The sequence below is a fragment of the Rhineura floridana genome, chromosome 7 (genome assembly GCF_030035675.1).
Source record: "Rhineura floridana isolate rRhiFlo1 chromosome 7, rRhiFlo1.hap2, whole genome shotgun sequence".
In the NCBI taxonomy this organism is placed as follows: Eukaryota; Metazoa; Chordata; class Lepidosauria; order Squamata; family Rhineuridae; genus Rhineura; species Rhineura floridana.
This window is the reverse complement of record NC_084486.1, coordinates 116,003,480-116,026,526: the sequence shown is the minus strand read 5'-3', so window position 1 is coordinate 116,026,526 and position 23,047 is coordinate 116,003,480.

Sequence of the window (23,047 nt, the reverse complement as noted above, 5' to 3'; positions counted from 1 at the left end):
CAGATCATGAACTGGTAATATCGAAAATCAGAGTACAGCTAAAGAAGAACAAAGCAGTCATAATGCCAAAATACAATTTAAATAACATCCCAGAAGAATATAAAGATCAAATAAGAAACAGATTTGAGGCTTTAAACATAGTTGATAGAGAACCAGAAGAATTATGGATTGAAGTCAGAGATATCAGGGAAGAATGCAAAAAGACAGAACCCCTAGTTAAAAAGAGAGAAAGACCTCAATGGATGACGGAAGAAACTCTTGAAGAGAGAAGGAAAGTAAAAGCAAAAGGAGACAGAAACATGGTCAGAACCCTAAATGCAACAATACAGCAACTAGTACGTAGGGACAAAGAGAACTATTACAATAGTTATTGTATAGAAATAGAAGAAGACAACAAAAAGGGTAGAACAAGAGCCCTATTCCAAAAGATTAGAGAAATGAAAGGGAAATTTAAAAGAGTAGGGATGTTGAATAATCAACAGGGGAACACACTGACTGAATGAGATTAAATAAACGGAATATGAAAGCAAATACACTGAAGAACTATATAAAAAATGCATGGATGACAGATTCATTCACAGAGGAACCGTATGATGAAGAACCAAAAATTTTAGAATGTGAGGTGAAAGCTACTGTTAAAATACTTGGAAGAAACAAATCACCAGAAACAGATGACATACCAATAGAGTTGCTATAAGTTACTGAGACTGAAACTGTCCATATTTTGACAAACATTTGTCAACAAATATGGAAAACAATGGAAGCATTCAATATATATCCCAATTCCAAATAATGAAGATCCCGAGGAATGCAGTAATTATCGAACTATTGCCTTAATATCCCATGCAAGTAAAGTAATGCTCAAGATTCTACAACAAAGGCTCTTACTATATAAGGAGCAAGAAATGACAGATGTCCAAGCTGGATTTAGAAAAGGAAGAAGTACCAGAGATCATATTGCAAATATATGTTGAATAATGGAACAGACCAAGAAATTTCAAAAGAAAATCTTCCTGTGTTTTATCTATTACAGCAAAACCTTTGATTGTGTAGATCATGAAAAACTATGGAATGCTTTAAAAGAAATGGGGGTGCCACAGCATCTGATTGTCCTGATGCGTAACCTATACTCTGGACAAGAGGTTACTGTAAGGACAGAATATGGAGAAACCGATTGGTTCCCCATCGGAAAGGGTGTGAGACAGGGGTGTATTTTATCACCTCATTAGTTTAATCTATACGCAGAACATATCATACAGAGAGTGGGATTGGACCAAGAAGTAGGAGGTGTGAAAATTGGAGGGAGAAATATCAATAATTTAAGATATGCAAACAAAACCATACTACTAGCAGAAACCAGTATTTATTTGAAACAAATGATGTTGAAAGTTAAAGAGGAAAGCACAAAAGCTGGATTACAGCTGAATGTCAAGAAGACTAAAGTAATGATAACAGAAGATTTACATAACTTTAAAGTTGACAGTGAGGTCATTGAACTTGTCAAGGATTATCAATATCTTGGCACAGTCATTAACCAAAATGGAGACAATAGTCAAGAAATCAGAAGAAGGCTAGGACCGGCGAGGGCAGCTACGAGAGAACTAGAAAAGGTCCTCAAATGCAAAGATATATCACTAAAGTCAGGATCATTCAGATCATGGTATTCCCAATTTCTATGTATGGATATGGAAGTTGGACAGTGAAAAAAGTGTATAATCGACTTGAAGGCACATAACAACAGCCTTTCTGCAGTAATTTGCACTGTAAAAAATCCTACCGAAAAATATTCAGCATTTTATTTCGTATACAATTTTAACTAACATACACATTTTTGCAAGCAAATTCTCCTAACATGATGCATTTTCACTAACTCATTTTTATGCACACTGTCCTTTTACATTTTTGTAATTGCTTCGTTGGAGAACTTTATTGCAAAATTCGGATGTGTTTCAATTTTCATATTGTTTTGGAAATAGCAAATTTGATAGATTTAGCTCTAAATGCAAACTAAATCATATTTCTCCCCCATCCCTAGTTTATGCCACAGTGTTGTTGTGAAGATAATGTAGAAAGTTTATCTTTTGGGATGATTTTGTTTATTCATTTTGCTGTATTTATGTATTTGCTATGTGTCAGGAGCAGCTGGGACTAGAACTGCTAACCTTTGGCTTTGTGGGTATCAGCCCTGTTGCAAGTGCTATCATTACTGCAGCTTGCAGCATTTTCCTAGCAGTGAATTATTTTCAAGCTCTGGACGGGCCCTGCCCAGACTTACCATTGGATCATATTGGACATAAAAGCTTCCTGTTTGGGCTAGGACTTTGTCTGAGTATCAATATCTTCCTGGCTCAGGTCCATGTGTTTCTTGCCTCTGGCTCCCTGCTTTAACTCCTGACTCCAGGGTCCCTGCCACCTACCTACTGTTCAACCTTGATAGCATGTGACATGTCAAGTGGTAGTCTAGAGTGGTATTTCAGACCTGAGAGGGAGGCATGACTCAGTGGTAGAGCACATGATTTGCCTACAGGTCACCCTTTTGTGGAAGAATCCTGGGGGAGCAGCTGTCATTCAGAGAAGACAGAATTGGGTTATATACATTTAACAATCTGACTTAGCATAATACAACACCATATGTTCACTCTGGAAAAATCTGGAACTATTATTCCCTGCAATTCCAATTTCATCTTTATTTTGTAACATTGTCATAAGGACATGAGAAGATAAAAGGAGCCCTGCTGGATCACACCAAAGACCCATCTAGTCTAGCATTTGTTCTCACAGTGGTTAACCAGGTGCCCATGGGAAGCCAACAAGTAGGACATGAGTTTTCCACCTGTCATCTCTAGCATTACAGCCTCTGATCCCGTAGGTAATACAGCCATCGTGACTAGTAGCTATTGACAGCCTTGTCCTCCATGAGTCCTTGGAACATTCCCATGTCTGACTGACTTCAATCATATGAAATAAATTTATCTATATTTAAGTGGTGTACCAGAACAGAATATTGTCTACCTTTGTAGTAAAATGTGCTGTAAGGAGACTTTTCAGGTGGAATGGAAAATCGTCTAAAATTACAGCACTTTTCACTACAAAGGGACACAATATTATGTTTTGCTACAGAGCTTGGATATAGATAGTGGCTTCACCAAACTAATTCTGATTTGATCTATTCAGAACCCACACATGCTTAGCCAGACTGGTTCTGTGGACTGGATCCAATATTTTGTTAAGGCTGGTTTCCAGAAGAAGAACCCTATTTATTCACAAAAATTATTCCATGGGGAAAAGGGAACATAAATTTGATCCACTAAAGAGTCTTGGAAGTGATTTCTTGCAGCATTTTATTCTGGCAGTTGTTATTAGCTGGAAAATACAGGGAACTTAGAGAATTATCTTCTTAGTTGAAAGAAAGGATAGGAAACCTGTGGTCCTCCAGATGTTGGACTCCAATTCTCATTTGTTTCAGTTAGCATGGCTAATGGTCAGGGATGATGGGAGTTGTAGTTCAACAACATCTGGAAAACCCCATCCTCGGTCTAAAAAAGGTTTCACAATGATCAAGGAAGATGAATATTTGGAGATTAAATTTATTTTCTTCATTCATCATGAGCCTACCATTAGATATATGCACGAACATCACCTATTATCTTATTTGGTTACTCAGCACTTGATGACTTATAGACATCTTTGTACCATTCTCTCATTTTGCCTGCCAGTAACCTTAGGTGGTCGGAGCAGCATCTTACTTACAAGGATGGTCTGAAGTATTTAGACAGACTTTAATTAGGTGGAAAATGTGGATAGGAGACAAAATAGTGGTTTATAAAAGTATGGCTTGAAGAAAGTGGATGAGATCTCCCTCTCCTACAAATATATCACTTGCACTTGAGATCATGAAAAGAAATTGAATGGCAGCAAAAGGAACTCCTTCACAACAAATAATGGAATGTACTGCCATGAGATGTGGAGATGGACACTGGCTTGGGTGCTTTTAAAGAGACATTAGACAAATACCTTGGAATAAGCACCATTGAACACAATGGTACTTCTGAGTATAGGATTACACTGTAAATCTCAATCTAAGCTGAATGTTTGAACAGAGTGCACTGAAAAGCTTTGTGTTTAGGCGATATGAATGTTTTCCTTAACGTGTTATGTTTAATCTGCAAAGGCTCATTTGCACAAGTAAACCACCACTTGGTGGTGGGTACAGTCATTAACTGATGAAGGTGGATGTGAGAGCAGACTTTATATGCCAATGTATTGTGCCAGAATAAATGATATATTCTTATCTTATTAAGCTAAATTGGATCTAGTTCTGCGGTGGGGGAAGAAGATGTCACACAACCTAAGAATCTGCTTTGACACAAGGCAGGGCTCATTCACATGTTCATTTCCTAGACGAAGTTTCTGTTAATTTGCTTGTACAGGTACAGGTATTTAACTTCCACTTGCTCTCTGTGGAAGAAGGATAAATCCTTGCCATGACCAAATTATTTAATTAAAATAGTTTTAACACACACACACACACACACACACATCTTGTACTGTCAGCAGCAAGACTGCTGAAAAGGGAAGTATATTTTGCAACATTGCAATTATGGGGGAATAAAATAGCAGAGATTTGTTATGGGCTAAAATAATCAGAAGAAAAAAAGGCTTTTAAACATTTATATCCCTGGCATAAGCTGATTGAAGCTCTTGGCTCAATTTGTTTCATTTCCTTAAATCCTTAAAACCATTTTGTATCATTGGAAGGATGATTAAAAGGATCCTAGATGTTTTTCATCAAAGTAGGATAATGTGGATACGACTATATTTTTTAAAAATATTAAGGAATAAGTCATCCTCCACCCTTTCCTTCCAATCATAATGAAGCAGAACACTGAAACTTTTCAGACTGATTTATCATAAAATCAAGTTCTTATTTCTGGTGTGAGCTTTTAGCAAGATGGTCGCAGCTGGCAGCAGGTGGTTCAGAAAATGCCCATTTTATTCAACATTATTTTGTCCTTAAATGCTTCACAGTTGAGGCTCGACAAGAAACGTTTCTCACTGTGTGAACTTAGGGAATATTGTGCAGTTGTAGAATTGGAGCAGTTGGGAAACATGAGAAATGTCCATCTGATTCATTATTTTCAAATAAATAGCATTTCTTCCTGCTTTGGCGTGGACATAGGGCTCTACTTGTGTACCTCTTGTTACGTTAGGAACACTGTAGAGCTCTTTCACATGGTGAATGTCGGCAAAGCATACCTTGCTATACAGATGGATTTAGATACTTTCTAAGCAGCATTATAAGACACTGGCTTGTTCCAGAGCTCCTGTCAACTTTCTCAGTGGAAGATGCAATGGAGGAAGCAGCTCTTTGCATATGTGTGTCCTAGCCCCATGTTTCCACAAGCAATCGCTGGATTTAGAGTATGTGGTTATAACTGCTGTCTGTAAGGCAGTTCCTGGCATGCATCTATTCTAACAACATGAGGGGCCATTCACCCACATTGTTCCTGCTTCCCAGCATCCTATAGTCGAGTCAGAGGTCCTAGGTTAGTCCGTCGCCATCATAGTTTGGCTAGTTCTCTGTGGAGGTATGCTGCTGATTCTGCTGTCTTATATGATTGTTTTGATGATTGAGTTATTGTACTTTTGTTGTATCTTTTGTTGCATTAATATGCTGCTCACTGCTTTGGGAGCACTGAGGCCCAAGTGCTGTATGAAAATAAATAAATAATATTGTTTTAATAATGGTACCCTTGGAATTGCTATGATGGGAATCAAGTGAAAAATCCATTGTTTGCATAGTTATTGACAAGGGAGACTTCACAGCACTGTCTCTATAAATACGACATGGCAGTAGTGGATAGTGTGGTGGGGTGTGGCAGTGCTCACCTAACCTTCTGACAGCTGGGCCACTGGGCAGGAAGTTTGATATGGTACAAACACATCAGCTAGAGGGAGCACCAGCTGGCTCCCCCAGTATGTTTGCACTGTGACAACCTCCCTGCTGCCTTGCACCTCCCACTCTCCTTCCCAGTAAGCAGCAGAAAATCAGCTGTCAGGTCAGGTGAGTGCCGCCACCCCCACCACACCACCCAGTCAGTGGCAGCTGGTGGCTCCCTGTCAGCAGAGCAGTGGAATCCACGTTGGGTTTTAGTCAGAACTTTCAAGGAGCTATCCAAGGTGCTGCTCCCACTCCTGCAACATACTACCATGAGAACTGAATCGGAGGATAACATTCTTTTGTGAATTTGTCCTGAGTAGAGAGTGTATGGGTCCTGTGAGAGGCTTACATCACTCCAACCCACAAATGCTGATATCACCCCCTTGTGTAGATGCTCAAGCAGTACGGTGGTGGTAGAGTTTCTGCCTGAAGAGAAGACTGTTGTTTCCCATTACACTGTATGTGAACGACTTACCAGTTATCACATTTTGAATTGTTCTTACAAGATGAGAGAGAACATGTGCAAGATAAGAGGATAACAAAAAATATTTGTAAAGTGGCAACAGATAGGATTCAGATAATTTGAGTGAATCTCCAACCCAGTTAACACTTCACTCAACTAAGAACTAATGAGAAAGTTGGACTTTGCTCTAGAGACACTTGGATTCAAATCCATTCTTGGTCATGAAGCACATTGTATACAAGTCACTGTCTCCCAGCCTACCGTATAGTTTCATTAAAGTACTGCTGGGAGGATAAAATGGTGGGTAGCCACATGTAAGCTGCCTTGAGCTCTCTGGGAGAAGGCCAGGATAAAACAAAATAAACAAGCAAAATGTAGTCTATGTAGCTTGTTGCATGTACGTTCAAAGCAAGGGCTTGTATATGGAAGGAGACCCATGGTGGATGGAATACATTTTTCTGTGCTCTGAACACACAGATATGTTGCTGCAGGATTCTTGTCACTGAAGGTCAGACAGCTTCAGTCCTCAGCACAACAGTAGAAGTGTATATATCCTCCCCATGTATTAGGGATGGAGTGCGCTGCCTAGTTCCGATCTGCTTGTATCCTGATAGTCTGTTGTTAAATCCCGACCTGCTGTTTTTTTGTTCTGCTTGCTTTTGCACTTGCTGATTCGGTCCACTCTTGTTTTGGTGGTGAAAAAAATTACGTAATTTTTAACATAAATGCTTATGTAAATCCATGGAAGTTAATGGTGATTTTAATTACAAAGGTAATTACGTAAAATTGGAGGAAAAATTGGGGAGAAAAAGCTGTGCTGATTACAGCTGTGACCCACTGCAAGAAATCAGTGCCAGTCTGAAAAGACCGTGGACTGTTGGATTCAGTCAAAATCCCGTACTAAGTCTGATTTAGTGGATATTCTCCCCCATCCCTATCATGCATTTACTAAATGTGTGAAGGGGAGTCTGGGATTGTGATTACTGCATTGCACACTGACACGCCCACTCACCATGTTCCTATAGCAGACATGTGTATAAGTTAGTCTACATACATATAGTTGCTGCTTGTGATTAGGACCTTCGGGCAAGTCAAGATTCTCAACTGCAACAAAGAGTCCTGTGTGTGTAAGGACCACTCCTCATTAATGTGGAATGTGTGGCCCCAGCACTCTGGGGATGTGGGCAGAAGGCACAATCTTGTTTCCCCTCATTTGTCCCAATATTGACTTGAAAACAATCTATCTGCCATGGCATGCAGTGCACAAGCACCTTAGTTTACTTAGGTACTAATAAATGCCTATTCTATATGCAAATGTCTATGAAATTTCATCATATATGAAACTACTCTAATGTCAGTGTAAGTGAATCTTCTTTCAGGCGTTGAATATTGATTTTTATTGAGTTGTATGGTAATAAAAGTCAGATTGCACTTTTGGTGCTGGACATTTAATTTTGTATAACAAAAAGTGTTGAATGGCCTTGTTACAGACCTGAAAAATATACTTTAGCTGTGAAAAACGTAAGCCTATTAGAATCTACAATGAACAGTACCGGCTTTTCTACCTTTGTCAAAACAGAAAACTTAAAGGCTGGTGCATCCTGCTATATTAATATAGTAAAAATTTTAGTGTTATTATTACCTTTAATATATGTTCTATATTAGCCCTTAGTTAAAGTTTTTCTTAAAAAAAGAAGTCTTAGCGGGATTATTACTCAAAATTCTCATATAATAACTGGTGAATGGACATGCATTTGTTCTAATACTGATTCAATCATTCATCAGTATTTCAATTTGTTTTGTTACTGGGCCAGGTTCAAGGTTTTACAAAGCCTTTAATAGTTTGGAACCAGCTTACTCAAAGTATTCCCTTGCCCCATACATGCCTACTTAACTGCTTCAATCTGCAGAACCTGCACTTTTGCCATATAATGTCAGTTCCTCATCTGTTAGGAGTCAACCTTTCAGTGTGGGAGCATCTATGCTTTGGAACTCTCTGCCTATTAACATTAGGCAGGCACTCTTACTATACTGTTTTAGATACCTGCTAAAAATATTTTTATTTGAACGAGCCTATCCAGACACATAATTTTAGTTATTTATGCTTGTTTTTTACATTTGTTGAATGCGTTTATTTATTTAGAAGCATTTATACACAGTTTAATATTTCAAAAATATCTATGTGCTGTACAGTCTAAAAACAAATAATATCTAATTAAAATTTTGAAATAAAAGCACAACCTAAACCAGTAAAACAGCAATATAAAAATACAAATAAGCATATAAAAGAAAATAAAACAAATTCAGGAGATTCAAACACATAAAACAGGGTTCAGTCTTATGGGTCAAGGAAAGCCTCAGCATTTTATGTGTTTAATTGATAATTGTTTTATACTGTTTGGTGTACAGCCCTTACAGGCCTTTTTTAAAAAGCCATTTATATTTTTTTACAAATAAATAGCATCCCTCCTATTTCCCCTTATGTATTCAGTGAAAGAAAGAGAGAGAGTGTGTGTGTGTGTGTGTGTGTATGTGTGTGTGTGTGTGTGTGTGTGTGTGTGTGTGAGAGAGAGAGAGAGAGAGAGAGAGAGATGGGTATAGCCCTAGTGTCCTGAGAATAAGACTTGAGGTTTTCCCCATGGAAAATCGTACTAAATTAAAGAAGGCATCAAGCCCACCCACTTATCTATACAGCCCCATGGTAGAATGTGATAAAGTGTTGGAAACTAGCTTTTGTTTAGTGAGATAATGTTCATAAGAAAGCTCAATCATGCTTTATATTGACATGCATATGAATTTGCTAGCAGTGCCCTAAGGGATTCTTTATCAGCAACAATATTATTGGATATAATTTCCCCCAAGAATCTATTGCAGTGCTGAATTAACTCCTGGATGGGACCTGCACTATACCTTCTCAGCAGGATTTGCTACGTTACCTGTAATCTTTCTCATGCATACAGTCCCAACCTAAGTGAAACTCCTGCTTTCAGATCATTCATATCTTAGGATTCACAATTGATATATCAGTCACAGCATAAAATACTATCATTCCCATAGACCAACTGTTTACCGGAGTATAACACAAACTCTCCTTCTGTGACTCATTTCATCACACTGTTTCACATAGTGATGTTTCAATGTGAAATGAAGTTTTTTCATGCTGTGCTTCTGAGTGGAAAAAAGACAGACAGTCCATGTATGATAAATGGTGAGGGTTCTGAGAGAAGCCTAGCAAAAATCTTTTTTTTTAAAAAAAAAAAGGAATCTGAAGCCATTATACATGGTTAAATAATTTAGGACACAAATGTGCTTGTTAACATTTTAGGACTAAATACTATTTATATGTCTACAGGTAGAAAAATCAGCTACATTTGCATGGAATGGCTTCATCTAATTCCCTGTTTAGAAAATTAAACTATATCACGAAGAATAAAAGTGCTACTGATTTTTTTTGTAGTCTGCCTCATTAGTAAAAATGATGACCATATTCCATCTTTACCTGGAAAAGTGAAGATCAATGCTGCAACAATCACATCTTATTCAGTGAAGTTTATTCTAGTGCTCTAATTATGGGGGGAGGTCAGAGGAGGCCTGTCCCCTTAACGTTTGTGGTAGACCCCTTAGCAACTTTTGTTGTTGTTTGTTTTAGAAGGCTATAGGGTAAAACAGGTTACAATTGGGGAGAGTAAGGATAAATTATGTGGAGTAAGGCTTGTGGTCAGGGCCAGATGCAGGTTTTTGTGGGTCCTTTTTTTTGAGCCCTTACGTACTGGTTTCCATGGACCTGACTATCATGATGTCTTTCACCCTCACCCCACAATTGCAGTTTCCTTACACAGCCCCATCCTTATTATCAGATCTCTTTTATTCCACTCATCATGACACCTTACACTCTCTTCCTGCCCCCAATGAGGTTTGCCATTTATGTACACACACACTCTTTCTCTCACACATGTCTCCCTTCACCCCTCCAAAAACACACACAGAATTCTGATGGTGGAAGTGGATCATGAGGAATGCTACTTCACACTTTTCAGACATCCCACCCAATGTCATCCCAGTGTCATTTCTCATGGGAAGGGATGCCAGGGGAGAGAACACTGGCAACTTTTGCACTCTCTTTTTAGCCTCCAGTGCTGACAAGGCTAAAAAGCCCACAAAAGAGAGGCAGCTCTGCTTTTCCCAAGCATTCCTCCCAGCAGGAAACACACGTATGCTGTCATTGCAGAGTTCCCTGTGGCAAGTTTCCATTTCCACCCAGAGATGCTTGGCTGGATGGAAAAGCGACTCTGTTAGAGCATGAGTGAATTGCTGCTCTGCTCCCTTCAGGCATCTCTCAAACAAGGCTCTGGTAACACTGTAAGAACCTCTGGGGCAATCACTCATTTCCCAGTTTGAGAGACACTTGGAGAAAGCTAAGCAGTCACTCCATTGTGCTCTGAGAAGCCTGTAAGGCTAAAAGGTGTGCAAGATAGTAATTCCTCTGATCCTTCCTGTGCTCCTCCCACTAGAAAATAGATAGTCAGACCAGATGTTTCTGCAATTATTGCAGGGACGTCTGGACCAATCTCCCATTTTTTGAAGAAAGAGGCTTGGAGGAGCCAGTTGAGTATGACTTCCCTTGCACTCGGTTGATTTTTCCTGCTGCTAGGCACTTCCCCGGCTGAGAAATGGGAAACTGGTCTGGCATCTCAGGTCAGCCATGGGCCCTCTGCCAGGCTGTGGGTCACTGCCAGGTGCCTGGCCATATACTGTTGTCTGCCCTGCTTCTAAGTTTTCCCTTCTAGTGCCATGGATTAATTAAGTCAGTTTACAATTCTGCTGCAGTTAACTTGAATATACCTCAAATACCACTGGCTTGTGGCTACTGGAGCAAATCCAGTGCAATTTTGTACAATATACTGCTATTCTTGTTACAACTTCTTTAGTTGATTTGTTCATAGGTATTACAGTAAAGCTGTGTACACATTACATTTTGTGTAAAATCAATAGAGACTAAGTACTTGGGGTTTTTCCTCTAGGTAGTCCAAACACAATCTAGATCTATTGCATATTTTTTGCCCCTAAAAAGGGGTTCTTGACCAACTGGTTTCATTCTGAAAATAAAAACGAATTGCTGATTGATTCTGCATTACCATACAGTGTGTCCATTTGAAAACAGATGAAAACAGTTGTAGGCAGTCCTGGCAATGGGTGTGTGTGATGTATCCACATCTGCCCAATGATGTGAGTGTACAAGTGGGCATATACCAAGATTGCAATCACCACTTCCTTCCTCATTTACCTGGGGCATGTGCAGTGCAGAAAAAACGTGGATAGCCTAATCAAGGGGAGGGCTTTCAAATGTGTATCAAGTAACCACACCCACCCTTGTGGATGGCAAGATCAATCTAGATTGAAGGCAACATGTTGAGGACAAGCATGAACAATTCTGGATTAAGAAAAACTATTTTTGTGCTACTAATGGGAAAATGTGCACCCAGTCTGAGTTTCACAAAAATAAAACCCTCTAACAAATATGAAAGAAATGTGTTACCCTCACACAGCCTCTTAAGTCATGGTTCTTGTGTTTTCTATTTTCTTAGCTTTGTTGTTGGTAGTAGTAGTAGTTTGATAGGACCTAGTGAAGATATGCGAGATGCAAGCTTCAAGTGATATTAAAACTGCAAATGTCACAGAATTGGAGACACTTTGGGGAAATGCCTCTGTCCAAGAGAACATGTACTAAGAAAATACAGTCTAAAGCAGGGGATGCCAGCCTGGTGCCCTTTAAATATTGCTGGACTTCAACTCACATCAGCTTCAGTCAGCATGGCCAATTGTGTGGGATGATGGGAGTCATCTGGAGGGCACCATGCTGGCTACCCCCCCTCCGTATAAACCATTACAGAAGTTGAACTTTGAACACAATACATGTGTTGCAGTTATTGACATTATAACCAAGGCTTCTCTCCCACAAACTGAACATAGGAGCTGCCATAAATGCAGCTTTGTGGAAGCACCTCCATATGAGAAGATTTTTGTGTGTGAGGCAGCTTCACATGTGGTTCTGGAGATTTTCTCAATGACACTGCATAATGAGTAATTTTTCATACTGAGCTGCCACTCCACGAGTTAAGTTTTCAGACAATGACTACCATGCCACAGTTTGCACATTTGAATTAGACCTTTTCTCATCATTTATATAGCACAGTTCAGAGCACTTTAAATATATTGGTTAAATAAACTTGGTTGCTGGAATTCCCCTTACTGTCCTAATAAATCTTTGAGACTGGTGGATGACTTTGTATTTCTTAATCTTCATGTTACTTTCATAGTGATTTATAAAACCATCAAGGGTTTCTATAAGATGAAAGCACAGAATATTTTATTGCATACAGGGAAATCAAACAAGGAGCACCTACTAGCTTTCTGTGCTTTGGGTTAGTGTAATTCATTTCATAATTGAGCAATCTATTTGCCATAAAGACTGAGTCAAAACTCACAGAATCTAAGATCACATAACTATGAGGCCTCTTGGATCAGTCCAAATGTCCATCTAGTCCAGCATCTTCTTTCTTGCAGTGCCTAGTCAGATATAAACCTATAAGCAGTGCATGAAGGCAACAGTCCTCTCCTGTGTCTTGTATTCAGAGGTAGATGTATACCTCTGTAGATAGATCTTCCATTTATCTTCCATAGTTAATAGTCATTGATAGAGCTATCCCCCATGAATTTGTCTAATGCCTTTTGAAGCTTCCATGGCTAATGGACATCCTCACTCTTCCGATAATGGTTTCTACAATTTGATGGCTTTTTGTGTAAAACAAATGTATTAATGACTGCTGCCAGTGTTGAGGGAACAGTTGTAAAAGCTCTGCAGGTGTCTGTATTGCACAAATATATTGTAACTGAAGCCAAATTTGATTTGACACAGTAAGAAGGCAGAAGGATTGCTTAGAGGAAGACATTCCTCTAAGGCAGTGTTTCCCAAAGTGTGGTACGCGTACCCCTGGTGGTACGCAAAAGGCTTTCAAGGGGTATGCGGCCGAATGGGTTTTTTGTACTTTATCATTGGGTTTTAGCGGCAAAAAAGTGTGCGTGTGTTCTTTTAAGAGAAAATACAGTTCTTGTGATTTCTCCAGTTTCTCACACAATCATGTGAGGGAAGATCAATATAATAACAGTGGTTTATCCCAATGTTATTCAACGCATAGTCTCTTTCGCTCTCAATCCATTCCTTGTCTTTTTGTGCACCCCTCCAGTTTCTCATAAGACTCGGACTCCCTCACAATGACTTTGGCCACCAAAAAATGCTTCTACAAACAGACAGATAGCGCCACAAAGATATTTATGCGTATGCTCGACTACAAAAATGTTCACACCGGGAAGCGGGGAAGTGGATTTTTTTCTCTATCTTCAGCCCTGCAGCGGCCATCTCGCCAGCCACTTCCCTCTTGGGGAATCTCCCGCTCTTCAGCTGCAGAGCAGTTTTTTCCCCTATCCTGCCTGGCCTGCCCGCTCATCAGCTGTGAATTTTAATTTTAATACCAAAAAAGTATTACTCTTTATTTCCAGAATGGTTTTTTTGTTTGAATAGTAGTTATTTTAATTATTAGTATATGAATTATTTCTATATTTTTGAATATATATTTTTGTTATATAAATATTATTTCTATTATTAAAATGTTTATTACTTACTTTGTATGTTTTTTTTACAAACATTACGTATAAAATTATAGAAATTACGAATGTGTTATATTACCTTACCCCTTTGTGAAAGTTGGGTATGCCGGTAAAATCAATGTCTCAAAAGGGGTATGCACATGTTGAAAGTTTGGGAAACACTGCTCTAAGGTATATTGGACATGGGCTCCGTAAAGCAGGAATGGAGAACCTGTGGCCATTCAGATATTGCTGGATTAACACACTCATTATCCCTGGCCATTGCCATGCTGAGTGGGGCTGGTGGGCCACAGCTTCCTTGTTCCTGGGGTAAAGCTTTAATAACATCTAAATTTTTGCTTTTTGTCTCAAAATCCCTGTGAACCTTTGGGAGGGAGGAAGGGAGTTTATTTCAGTGGCTGCAGCCAGTTTCTGGAACTCCCTCCTGAGGGAAACTCTTTAATTAAACAGCCACAAGAGTGGCTGTATACTATAGTCAGCATGGATTTTTCACATTCTACAACGCTAAATTGAAAATACCCCCCATGACATTCCGATCCTTCCATAAGCTCATTTCAAAACAAAACCTTACAAAACCTATAATCCTGAACCGAGAAAAGCTTGCTTAACAACCCTGTAAATTTTCATGGTGATACACAAAACAGTCAGAGAGAATGGAGAGTTCAAAGTCTAAAAAGAGAGAGAAAACCCCCACAGCCCTTGTGGACTCTTTTCTGTCAGTGGTCTGTTGAAATTCATTAAAAATCAGCCATGTTCACAGAGTACCTGTAATCCTAATACTGACCTTGCCCCATACTCTGACCTTCATCTTCTGCATTTAAAAATTAAAAAAACGCCTGGCTGATTTTTAATTAATTTAAGAAATTTTGGCTTGAACTCAATGATAACGTTGGGCATGCCCAGTAAGAACCAACTGTCAGTGTTCTAAATGCCAGAATCATAGCTGCTGGGCTTGCCTAATGGGGGGGGGCACACCCACACCAGACTTTGATGTCACATGAGACAGTCATGGCTTCCCCCAGAGAATCCTGGGAAGTGTAGTTTATGAAGGGTGCTGAGAGGAAACTCCTATTCCCCTGACAGAGCTCCAGTGGCCAGAGTGGTTTAACAGTCACCTGCTCTGACTGAAGCTCTGTGAGGGGAACAGGGCATCTCCTAGCAACTCTCAGCACCCTTAACTAACTACACTTCCCAGGATTTTTTGGGAGAAGCCATGACTGTCTAAAGTGAAATAAAGGTCTGGTGTGGATGTGGCCAGGGACAGCTTTGGTTTAAATTTGGGTGGGAGGCTACATGTGCCTACTGTAGAATAAAAAGGTGGGGGAAACCCTGAAATACAATGATACTGTTCACAATATTTTCCTTTTGAAAAGGAAAGGGGCTTCCCCTCTGTCCAGTGACTGCCCACCCAATCTCCTCCCCTCCCCTCCCCCTTCCTCCTCCCCTGCCCCTCCCCATGTTCAGTTTCACCTATCCTAAGCATGATTGGACAAGAGTAAATCCCACTGAACTAAAAAGCATGCAAATGTTCAAACCTGCCCTGCCCTGCCCTCCTCCTCCCTCCTATCCCCTCCCTCCTGCCCCTTCCAACCCCTTTCTTCATGCCTCCTTCCCCTCCCTCCTCCTACTTCTTCCCCTCCCCTCCCCCATGGTCAGTTTTACCTATCCTGGGACTATGACCTGGGAGACCAGAGTTCAATCCCCACACAGCCATGAAGCTCACTGGGTGGCCTTGGGCCAGTCACTGCCTCTCAGCCTCAGAGGAAGGCAATGGTAAACCACCTCTGAATACCGCTTACCATGAAAACCCTATTCATGGGGTCACCGTAAGTCAGAATCGACTTGAAAGCAATCCATTTCATTTTCAAGCATGATTGCATGGGAGAAAAACCCATTGAACTCAATAAGTATACAAATGATCAAACCTGTCCTCCCCTCCTCCTCCCTCTCATCACCTCCCTTTTGCACCTTCTCTCCCCCTTCCTTCACCCCTCCCCTTCCAATCCCCTCCTTGCCTCTCCCACCCCTTCTGCTCCCCTCTCCCTCTTCTTCTTTCCCTGTACTCTCCCCTCCCCTCCTCCTCTCCCATGGGCAGTTTTACCTATCCTAGCCATGATAGCACAGGAGTAAATCCGACTGAACTCAATAAGCATGCAAATGATCAGACCTGCCTTTCCCCTCCTTCCTTTCTCCTCTTCCTTCCTCCTTCCCTCTTTCTCTCCTCCTTCCTTCTTCCTCCTCCCCTGCCCACTCCAGGCTTCCCTCTCATGATCAGTTTTACCTGTTCTAAGCATGACTGCATGGGAGTAAATCCCACTGAACTCAATAAACATGCAAATATTCAAACCTACCCTCTTCCTCCCCCTTCAGCCTGCTCCCATCCCCCTCTTCCCCTCCCTATCCCCTGTGGTCAGTTTCACTCTCCTATGCATGACTGCAGGGGAGTAAATCCCACTGAACTCAGTAAGCATGCAAATGATCAATCCATTCTCAGCAAACTTGCACAAGATCCCATTTCTTACCTACCAGAGTAAAAGCCAAGGAAATTCACTAATAGGCAAAAAACCTTGTGGTTTAAGAATATACCTATAGCCAACAGATATTTTTATCACACTTTAAAAAGCAGGGACATTGGGCAGCTATAGTGAATACACCTGACCTCCTCTCTGAGATATTGTACTGCACTACAAATTTGTCAAAATGCAAACACAATTTGAGCTGGTTTTTCACACTTCTTGTGTAGATTGGAAAAAATTGGTAACATGTGCTTCTGAGCATACTGTGAGTGGTGGCAACACCTGCAGTCAGCCCAAGTAATAGAAACAAGATATGTGCTGTGCTGATCTTGTTTTAGCAGGGAGGAAGGAACTATATCAAAACAGTTGATATAGTTCAGATAGTCACTTTAAATATGTTTGATTTACATTGCAATTTTAGTGAAGTTTCCTAAAATCATTCTCTTTTGCTTCTCTTTCTGTGAATATGTGAAGTACAGCAACACTTTGCAACACTAAAAAAAGCTCCAAAAATAACTGTGGAATAATGGCACTGACAGTTCTGTATAATAGTTTCCAATGGTCATGAGGAGTGTCTCAGTTTGCACAAGATAAAACAGTGGTATTGATATTCTATCAAAATTCTAGGTGTGCTCTATGTTTTTAATTGACCATGCTCACCTTTTCTTAAGTGGAGTAGTTCAAGCATAGCAGGCTGAAAACATGCATATTGGGTAAGCCACGTTTGTTTTTCCAACAGTTAGAAACATTGCTTAAGTAGCAACATATTGTAATCCGTCTGATTTTACATCAAACTGCAGTTTCAGATTCAACTGTTTATGTGCCCAAAATAGAAATAGAGCATAACCTCCAGTTTGAAACAAAAAAGGCCATCTTCAACATCATATTTAGGTATTTTTTAGATATTTTTAGGTGATGTTTAATTGTTTTAATGCTGTAATGAGTTTAATTCTATTTTAAATGTAGATTTTTATATGTCCAAATTATATGTACTCATTTTTAGTTGTAAGCCATCCTGAGTTCGTTTTGGAAAAGGGCGGGGTATAAATAAAGATAATAATAATAATAATCATATGATATCAACCAATAAAAAAGCTTTGAAAGTAATAAAAATAAATTTGACACAGATTTCTATGATGAATAATGGAGAAATATAATTTTCTGTGTTAGATTCTCTGTAGAACAGTAGTAAGACAGAAAAGAAGCAAAATAAGAACACCAACAAACGTACCATATGCTCAGAGGCACATGTTAGCAAATTCTTCCAAGCTACACAGGAAGTGGATTGGACTTGGAAAGACCAACCCAAATTGTGTTTGCATTTTGACAAATCTGTTGGGCAGTCCAATATCTCAGAGAGGAGCTCAGGTCTCTTGTTCCCCTGGTGCATTCACTATAGCTGCCCAATTTCCCTGCTTTTTAAAGTTCGATAGAAATATCTGTTGGCTATAGGCACATTCTCAAACCGCATGGTTTTTTGTCTATTAGTGAATAATGGAGCTTTAGTGTGGCAGCACTTATCCTGTGGAATTCCCTCCCCTTAAATATTAGACAGGCACCATATATGTTATCATTTCGGTGCCTATTGAAAACCTTCCTCTTTCAACAAGCCTTTTAAGTTGAGATCTGCGTCTGTGTTGGAATTGCTTTCTAATATGATTTTAAACCTTTTTTTATAAAAAAACAGTATTTTTAAAACTTTTTTTTAAGATATTTTGAAAGCTTTTAAAAATATATTTTTAAAGATGTTTTGTTTTAATTTAAAAGTATTTTAAAGTCTGTTTTTGTGATGTTTTAAAGTGTTTTTTGTTTGCCACTGTAGGCTCCTGCTGGGAGGAAAGGCAGGATATAAATCAAATAATAAATTAATTATTTAATAAATAAATAATGGCCTTCCATAGGATGGTCAAACCCATCCTTTTTTTTGGAAGGTGTTTGGACCATAATTGCTCATTTCCATTTTGAAGTGGTTTTAATTGCTGTGGTTAAATTATTTTTCATGGTGGCTGCATTTTCTCTCTCTGCCATTTTACCCATGTTTCATGTCTGCTTTACTGCATTTATTGTTGTTGTCAAACTTTTTAAAGTTAAACTTACGTTGTTAGCCACCTTAGACCTATAGAGGAAAGGCAGGGTACAAACATTTTAAATGAATAATGGATGATAACCAGTATTAATCATAATACAAGTAGATTAACTGAAATCAGTCTAGCATTGAATATCACCTAATATGTTTATACCAACTTCATAGTGAACTTTGTTTTGGCCTTTTCCATATAGAGGTGCCTAAGTTTAAAAAATGCTGAAATGTTCAGTTGGGTTATTTTTGAGCTCAGCACTTAAAACCAAGTATCATATAGATATGCAATCTGAATAATTTGGGATGAAACATGTTGGTATCCACTGTTCATTGTATTATTAGCACAATAGGTAAATTGCAGGTGAGACAACTTTTCAATAGAGCACAGTGCAACAGTATGGTGAAACTCTGAAGATCACATTGGAGTTAGAAAATATGTTCAGCAGAACAACCACAGTGGTTTGCAATGACATTTACTTCCAACTATTTCAAGTGCTAAGGACTGATTTATTACACACCCACTCCATCTGACATAAGGTAATAAACTCTGATGTATTAATCATGTAATTTAATATTTATGGTATTTGCTAAAGACAACCATGATTAAAATTGTTGACATTTTAATAATGATACCCTAGAAGTAACTAAAATACTTGCTATTATTAGAATCCATACCAGAACAGTTGGTCTCCCACACAAGCTATCTAATACAAAGTTATATGTTCGGCTAATAATTCCTACTTGCCCTGAATAGCTAATATATAGCTAATAATCCAAGGCATTGGATTCTCTAATTTCCTATGTGTAACCTGGCACCAAATGCCAGTAAAATAAAGTAAATTATGGAGACAAGACAGCAGTAGGATATGGACCATCAAATGGAATGGCAGAAATTTTCAGTACCTTTCTTGTGAAGTCAGTGAAGATACATCAATTTAATACAGATATGGGAAAGTTCTGTATTATCAGGGATCCAATCGATCTATTGTTTAATTATTACAACAACTTATATCCTGCCTTTCAGGATATAACTCCTACTCAAGCGGCTTAGAAGGAACATTCAGTTACATATTTTAAAAACACAATAAATAATATTGACATATCAAAAACACTTGTTTCTTTTCCACAGAGCAGCTGATGGCAGACGGCCAGGCCTACCTTGCTCTCCCAGGAGAGTAAAATAATATAGATCCGTGACCATAAGAACAAAGGTTTAACTGTGGTTTATACACAGTAGTGTAGTAGCAAATTCCGAAGTGCAGGGTCTCTTCATGATAGTCATGCCATGTCCCCTCACAGCCACATCCCCTCAGTCGCTTGCTTGCACTACATTGTCATCTCCACATTCCTCAGTCTTTCTTGCATGTGCCTTCTCCCCCAACAACATGAGCCAATCAGCATGAAAGGGGAGAGTGTTAGCTACTGAGAAGAGTCTTCTCAGTGGCTGACTCACCTCCTTTCACTCTCATTGGCTTCAATCAGCAGGAAAGGACAAGGAAGCATGTTAGAAGAGTCTTCTCAGTGGTTAACACACTCCGCTTTCATGCTGATTGGCTCGTAGGTCACTGGAGACATAGGGACCCTGCTGGGACCCTGGTCTCAAAAAAGTAAGAGGTCTAAGACCTCCCAAGACCCTGGATGACTACACCCCTGTTTATACATGAGAGAAGTGTGCCTTAAGAAATGAACTTGGGTAATCCTAACAAAAATGCAGGTATTTTCAACTAGGCAGCCAAAATGCTTTTAAAATGACTTATCCCATAGGTGGGCAACCTGTGGTCTCAACCTCATGGTATGCAGCCCTCCACATCTCTTGAAGTTGAGCCTTTCTTCTACCCCATCACAATACCTGTCTTCCTACAATCAGGGCCGGCTCCAGGAATGCCGGGGCCCTTGGGCATCAGCTTGTCCTAGAATCATAGAATCATAGAGTTGGAAGGGGCCTTGTAGGCCATCGAGTCCAACCCCCTGCTCACAGCAGGAAATCCACAGCTAGAGCATCTCCCGCAGATAGCTGTCCAGCCTCTGCTTGAAGACATCCAGCGAAGGGAATCCCACCACCTCCCTAGGCAGTTGGTTCCATTGCCGAACTGCCCTTACTGTCGAGAAGTTCCTTCTAATGTCCAATCTGAATCTACGCTCCTGCAACTTAAAACCATTAGACCTAGTCCTACCCTCTGGGGCAGCAGAGAACAAATCTGTACCCTCCTCTATGTGACAGCCCTTCAGGTACTTAAAGAGTGCAATCATGTCACCCCTCAGCCTTCTCTTCACCAGACTGAACATGCCAAGTTCCTTCAACCTTTCCTCATAAGACTTGTTCTCCATTCCTGGGCCCTGGCATGTGTGTGTGTGTGCACGCCCTTCCATGCATGTGCACGCACGCATGCACGTGCCCCTCATGCCCCCACTTGCGTGCCTGCTGTCTTTTACCATTGCCCTTAACGAAGATGGCGGCCACAGTTTCCCTAAGGGGATGACGCCTCCCCCGCCATCTTTGTTGATGGCACATGTGCGTGCTACACGCATGCATCTCTGCCATCAACTAAGATGGTGGTAGGGGCTTCAGTACCTTAGGGAATCCGCGGCCGCCATCTTTGTTAAGGGCAATGGTAAAAGACAGCAGACAGGTAGGTGGGGTATGGGGGTGTGTGGGAAGGGGAGTGGAGGGGCGGCCAAGGGCCCCCCTGTAGCTCCAGGGGGGATCGGGCCAGTACCCCACCTGGCTGCCCTTTAGAACCGGCCCTGCCTACAATATTTTTCTTCCTTGTTTTTTATGACTTTCCTACCTATTTCTATATAGTTTTAAAACAAGGGGAAGGGCTGTATTTTATTTGATAACAATAAATTGATTTTGGGGGGGTTGTTTGGTTTTACTTTTTTCCTTTTTGTATCACTTGGAGAGAATAATCCCCTCCCCCAATTGTCTGAGAACAAATTGGTAGACTTCTGGTGGGTGAGTGCTTGTGTGTGTGTGTGTGTGCGTGCATGCATGCAGCACACTAAAATAAAAAATATTACTTTTACTTACTTTACAGAACAGTAGCTGTATTTATTTGAGAGTAACCGCACCACTTCCCAGGAGACATGTATAGGACTAGAAATTCTAATCTGGGGTGGTCATATTGAAAATTGAAGCAGAGTGGTCTTTATTCTAGATTAGTTAACCCAGAACAGTTTTGACTCTGGTCCCATCTGCACTGTACATTTAAAGCAGTATTATACTACTTTAAACAGTCATGGCTTTCCCTCAAAGAATCCTGGGAACAGTAGTTTGTTAAGGGTGCCAAGAGTTATTTAATTCCCAGAATGGTTTAACAATCAATCCCTCTTCCTAGGGAACAGTGGGAATTGTAGCTCTCTGAGGGGAATAGGGGTCTCCTAACCACTCTCACAAACTACAATTCCCAGGATTTATGGTGGTATAATATGGCTTTAAATGCATAGTTCAGATGGGGCCTCTGGCTCTGCCAACCACCAGCATGCAACTTCCAACACTGAGGAATTTTGGCCCTCAAAAGAAAACAGGTTGCCCACCTCTGACTTATACTACCTCATAATAATTGTATGGTGCAGTATGTAGTATATAGTTGGTATTTTCAAGGTCAAGAAAGCTAGTTTTTGACATTATCAAACCTTTTTAACATCACAAAACTGCAAAATGACTGAAAAGTTCAAGATGACCACCACAAGAAACACTAATTTGCCATTGTTTTGCTTCTTGTAAAAGCATTTTGTTAGCAACTTTTCTTTGTGATTATTCATGGAGGAGTAATGTGCATCTAGAATAGATGTTCTGCTTTGAATCCACATTTATTTTTAAAGAGATCTGTGGCTAGGTGGCTTAAAATCTGTTTCTTTTGAGATGGAGTCATCGCTAGAAGGTGAAAACCTTTGAAAGTATGCAGAAACATATCAGCAAAGTATATGCTGTATATGAAAAGTGAGATCGCTACATGCTTTACCAAAGCCTTATCATAAATACTTCAACATTTTATTTATTTATTTATTTATTATTTAATTTGTATCCCGCTCTTCCTCCCAGCAGGAGCCCAGGGCAGCTAACAAAGTGCTAAAAACACTTTAAAACATCATAAAAACAGATCTTAAAATACATTAAAACAGCGTTAAAAACATTTGTTAAAAAAGTAACTTTAAAAAAGGGTTAAAACATTATTAAAAAACATATTAAGCAAGCCTAACACAGACACAGATTGGGATAGGTCTCAACCTAAAAGGCTTGTTAAAAGAGGAAGTGTTAAGGAAAATGTTAAGGAATTGTTAACATCCAGGCAGGAACCCATAATAACTGATAATATGGCTACCAAACAAGAACCTTTTTCATTGAATATTTATCTCTGGACATATGTATGCTATTGTTT